Genomic DNA, 5,923 nt, shown 5'->3' on the forward strand with positions numbered 1-5,923 from the left:
TGATCTTGGCCAGAAAATCTAAATTGAATTGTGATTATAGGTAAAGCGCCACTGCGCTGCGCTCCTTCTCTTCCTCCTTCTGCGAGTGTGTGTGTGCGTATTTGGATCGGCAGGTAGGAAATTAACGCTCATCTAAGCTATAGTTTGTGAGTTTTATTTAAAATGGTGGCTAATTAATTTTTCCTAGGTCCCCCCCACAGTCGGACCATTGCTGCTCTGTTCTGCTCCGATCTACTCTGCTTTGCTCTGTTTGCGTTCGTTTCCCGGATCTGTCAGTCGGCGTTCGTTTTCCCGGACTTCTATCTCAGTCGTTTTTAAAGTTGGACTGCGGCGGTATTATCCGCCTCCATCGAAGCGGTGTTTGGGGTGTGGCATCGGCGCACCCATTTCACCCCCCGCTGTGGCATGACAAGCGGGCCACGCATGGTCCTGATGTTTTAACTTGTATTGGCTATTGTTAATTTCTATTCATTTACTTATTTTGTTTACGGCCCTTTTTGTCTTTTATTTAGTTGGGCTGATATTGCTTTCTCTAATTAGGTCTAAGATTGTTATCTTGGTTAACTGTTTTTCTTTTGTTGTTTTGCAGTTGCTGAGGTCCGTTGGCGGTGCTGGTGTGGTGACGGTGTCTTCCCCTTCTGCGTGCTGTGATTCTTGAGTTTGGGTTGTCTCACTGCGTCTGGTGTGTCAAAGGTTTTTTTTTGGTTTGCTGTGTTTGGTGGATGCCGTCCCTATAGCGCCCCCTCTGGCCGGTAACTTCAGCTACTGCACTCACTTTGATTTTCTTTGTTTTCCTTTGTGTCCCACTCTTAAAAAAAGAAACTGGTTTTAAAAAGAGCTTAATAAATGGTTGTTTTATAAATTTGAAACTGTCTCAGATGTGTTAACTTCATGCATAACTGAACCTGTGTGCCTTAAACCAAAAGAAATATTATCTGGGTGAAATTCCCAGGGTGGCGTTGTTGTTCAACCTATTAAAACTAAAAGTTCACCAAATCTTGAGTTTCCGTCTAGTATCGCCACATCAGCATGACGATGGAAATTAAAATGTAATGTAATTTCTACAGCACTGTACAGTTTTCCATGAGGAGATTGTCCTGTGGTTCCTTTTCTACTTTTTTTGTTCTCTGCATTTCTGTCTTTTTCTTTCTGAATCACCATGGCATGGTCCATCAATAAATTACAGCGAAAGTGTAAATGTGAATTTTGTAGTCTCTTCCATGACTAATCAATTCTTATCTGTACATAAAGAAACTATAACTTATTATTTTGAGTCACTGATATGTTAACTGACAGAATTTTGAGAGCTGAACTAAGGATTTTTCAAGCAAACAAATGCTATTTTTGCTGTTTCTACAAATTGTTTTGAGAAATGCGCTTACCGTTTTGTAAATGCCAACAATGACTTGAGAAATGCACCAAAAGTGACTGAGGAAAAACTAACATGGCATAAATCGTCTCAGGTGTATCTATTTGTTTGCCTGTATGAAAAGTGTACACATTTACAGCTTTGTTTCTGCTAGCTTGCAGGAATTGTAACTTACATAAATGGTTGAAGACAACTTATTGGCCTTCATGAGACTCAGATAAATGGTGAGTATTTCATAAATTGCCTAAAACAGTTATTTGTTTTTTGTTTGTGTATTTTGTCAAGTTGCAGAGAGGATCACACCTGTCGACAACAAACAAAGGTTAAGAACTACTGAATTGTCAGTCAGAAATTATCACACCGCCTTGTTGAAGTACCAGTCTCCATATGAAAGTCAACAAAGGTGAAACAAACATTTAAGCGAATGGTGCATTTATATGATGTTCATGTAGTCCATCTTTCTAACTTTTGCTTTGTTTGTTTTCCAGCAGAGAGGAAACATCCGATTGACAACATGTGAGTCTCAATTTCAACCTGTGACTGGGAAGAGTACAGCCATCTTGAGCAAAGTCTGAACTCAGTGACTTGACTCTCAACCCAGAACAAGAATCCTTTTATCACCAGTTTTTCTTCTACAATAGGTTATCTCTTATGTGGACACATGCTGTTTGTTTTTGTTTTCCAGATCTCAGTAATACCGTGAGGAAACTGGACAGAAAATAGAATCGGTTCTATTTTTAACTGAATTTTTAAATAGAAAGTGTTTCTTTAAGTGGATTACTCGTAATCTGTATTTTTGTTTAATTTGAATTTATTTTCTTTATAACTTTCTGTATAGAAATGCTGACAAGTTACACTTCCTTGTGTGTTGTACTATAATTTTTATGGTAAAATTTTGGTAAGAACAGTGACCAGTAATTTACCATAAGGTTTTTTGGGGGGGGGGGTTTACAATAAAATGTCAATATCATAGTCTGGCCGTGTTTTTCACTTATGTAGATACTTTGCCTCAGGCAGTATGACCGTATTTACTATGGCAAAACCACATTTTAATTTTTTATTTAACATATTTTAGGAAATATGGTATTTTACCGTATTTAGGAAATGCGGTAAAATACTGGCAGTTTTCGTTGCCAGAATTTTACCGTATTCTTAAAAAAACGGTAAAATTCTGCATTTTTAAAATACCGGCAGTTTTGGTTGCCAGAATTTTACCGTATAAAGACGGTAAAATTCTGGCAACCACAGCTGCCAGTCTTTTACCGTAAATTGAGGCAGGTTTTTTTTTACAGTGTGCTAGAGCTCTTTACTTTGTCCGGTACTGGCGGGTTGTCGGTTCATGAGCTTTTTGTGTGTGTGTGTGTGGGGGAGGGGGAGGGGGCTTGGCGAACTAAAGAGCTGACGGGTCACCCGGTTGGACAACTGTTTAACCCGCTACTGGTGCGTTCACATTACATCAAAGATGTAATGGTGTTTTAAAGTCGATATGTATTCAGCTGCTCTTAGATCGGCTGCAGGCATTTATCCATCTTTTACATTTTCCCAGACTCCAGTTATGAAAATGGAATAAAGTTCATTCTGCCATCTAAATACTCTGTGTAAAGCTGCCTTTACAAAGTAGAACACAATGTTTGGGCCAATGGATGGTTGGGCTAACTCTCCAAAAAACGTACTGATCAAACTGAATCTCCCATCATTCATGGTACTGCGGGGATGCGTCGCTCCCCGCAGTACTATAGAAGAGAGTCGTAGGAAACAACTAAAGTATTCCTTGGCTGTGTCGATCTTCAACTGTGAAGCATTGGGGCATCTGTGTAGAATAATGTGGTCCAGGTTTCAAGAGTAAGTATTTTAGTTTCTAAGCTGGGTCGGGTCTAGTGGTCCACATGTAAAAAACGTTTCTGAAATACCCTTCTATTGGATTTTCACAAGTCAAATAAAAGTTTACTTCTGAGTTTTGTCTGGTTCTCAGTACCAGAGAAATCTCAAACTGGGTTTGATTAATTCTATGATTATTGTAGAGCAACCTAGTCCAGGTTTGATGAATATAAAATTGTTAATTATTAAACTAAAGCAGGTTAAAGATGTTGAATGTTGTGGAATTGCTCTTTAACCATTTCCAGAGTCAGGCGCTTCAGTCTGAAGCCAACTTCAGCTTTGTATCTCTATCTCTGTGGTTCTAAGATGCAAACTCTGGCTGATATTTTCCTAATCAAATCATCAATGTCTGCTCAGCTGAACACCTGGCAGAAGCAGTGGTATTACTGAACAATATTTTGGCTCCAATAGGGATGAGCAGGACCCTGTCATATGCAGCAGCAACCGCTTACAGAGACATTGGAAAAGCTTACTTATTAATTTCTGTACACAGTACCAGACAACTAAGAATTTGGCAGTTAGTAAAACACAGTAAAACATGTTTGCTCCAGGTAATTTTTTCTTCCTGTACAACTAAAATACATAAAAAACTGAAAAAGCCTTAACTTGATCAAGCTGCAGTTATATTGTTGAGCTTTATTTCTGAGAAAGAAGATCTTACTCTCCTTTCTGAAATGGCAGTTTCATTTCATTCGTACAGTAATCAGAATATATGAGGTGAAATGAGTGCAGTTCTTTCTTCAGTATTTTCAGAGCACTCCCACATTATTATTTACTATAGCCTAACAGTGTATGTTCACTGGTGTGTTACTGGTTCAGGAAATTACGAACAAATTGTCAACAGGAGAACAAATGTACCTCAGCTCAAATCTTCATAAGACTGAATTATGAGAGCAGATGCTATTCCTCTCACTTGGCCGCTTTATAGCTGTACTGGCTACTTTATCTCCTATAATATAGGCCCACTTAAAGCAGCATGAAAATTACATTTCCATTACTGAGCTCCCACTGCTACTGTCAGGCCAAAATGCTAACAAAGCTCAGCCAATTAATCAGGGTGCACTACAAGGCTTGCACATTCAAACAGCTCTCTTTAGAGATGAGGTACTCTGAATGAAAGTGCTTATGAAGTGTCAGAAAAGTGAGGCCCTCTATCAGTTCAACAAAAATCTACACAGAGCTTTCTGTAACATGTTACTGCTTTTAGTAAACAGGAAGTGCATTTTCATATTGTTGCAAAATAAAACCTTGACTTAAAGGACAGATTTCATTGTATTCTGGGAAAACACACAACAAAATGTGAGTAATCAAATTCAACCTAGAAATTGGAATTGCTGATTATTTTTCATCTCAACAAACTATATCAGTGCCCCTCACTGTAAAAAAAGTCCGTAAATTTCACATTAAAAAAATAGTAAAATACCAACAGTTTCTGACTGTAATATCCAAAACATTGTGTTACAATAGAAAATACATGGAATTACCGTAAGTCAACACTGCAAAAAAAAAAAATCTGTAAATTTACAGTAAAATATGGCCAAATACCAACAGTTCCTGAGCGTAATATCCAAAACATTGTATTACTGTAGAAAATACATGAAGTTACCGTAAGTCAACACTGCAGAAACAAATCTGTAAATTTACTGTAAAAAATTGTAAAATACCAACAGTTTTTTACCGTAATATAAAGAACTTCATTACCGTAGAAAATACATGGAATTACAATAACTCAATAAAAATATACTTCAAGTGATTTTGACAGTCATGAAATGTAGAAAACACAGAAATCTATTGTAAAAATCTAAGTAATTGTAAAATTCATAGAAAAATATTGTAATATTGCCAGCAGCTAATTACCCTAAAATTAACAGTATTAATCGGCCAAAGTTACAAATTTTGCTGATGTTTACATCTATGATGTAAAATTGTAAACCTGACTCTAAAAATAATTGAGAGAATAGAAAGCTGGTGTGATATTTTGGTTTCTTTTGTTTTTTAATAATAAAATTTATGGGGGGGTGGCACAGGGGTTAAGCACAACCCACATATGGAGGCCTTAGTCCTCCACGCAGGAGTTGCAGGCTTGATTCCCAGCCTGGTGACCGCATGTCTTCCCCCTTCTCTCATTACCCACTTTCCTGTCAATTTGCTATCAAATAAAGGCCACTAGAGCCAATAAAACCTTTAAAAAAATTAATTTGTAATACCTTTTATATATCAAACTGAAATCTCAAAAGTAAACCAGGGATCGAACTGGCGATCCACCGATTGAAGGGCAAACTCCTACAGCTGACATCACCATCATTTATGAGAGGGTTTGATTAAATGATGTATTTGGGATTATTTAATGTTATGATGACAATAGGTTTATCATACATTAAGAGAACTGTATGTTAGGCCCTGCTGCTTGGATGAAGGTGAAGTTGGTTTCCAAATGCAGCTTCCAATTCGAGAAATGGCTCAAGGGCGATTTTCACTACCATCAGCATCTTTTATTTGCTCTAGCTAAAAAACTAGAACACCTAGACCTAGAATTAGGGTTTAATATGTTAAATATGAGAATGTTGTTGATCAGTTAAATAGCATTGAGAGGAAATGCTATTTAACAGTTTTTTAAATAATACTGGGATCATTATGAGAATTTGAGGTATAGATATTAGGATCCAGTAGATGGCA

This window comes from Poecilia reticulata, chromosome 16 (genome assembly GCF_904066995.2).
Source record: "Poecilia reticulata chromosome 16, P_reticulata-male-v2, whole genome shotgun sequence".
Lineage (NCBI taxonomy): Eukaryota > Metazoa > Chordata > Actinopteri > Cyprinodontiformes > Poeciliidae > Poecilia > Poecilia reticulata.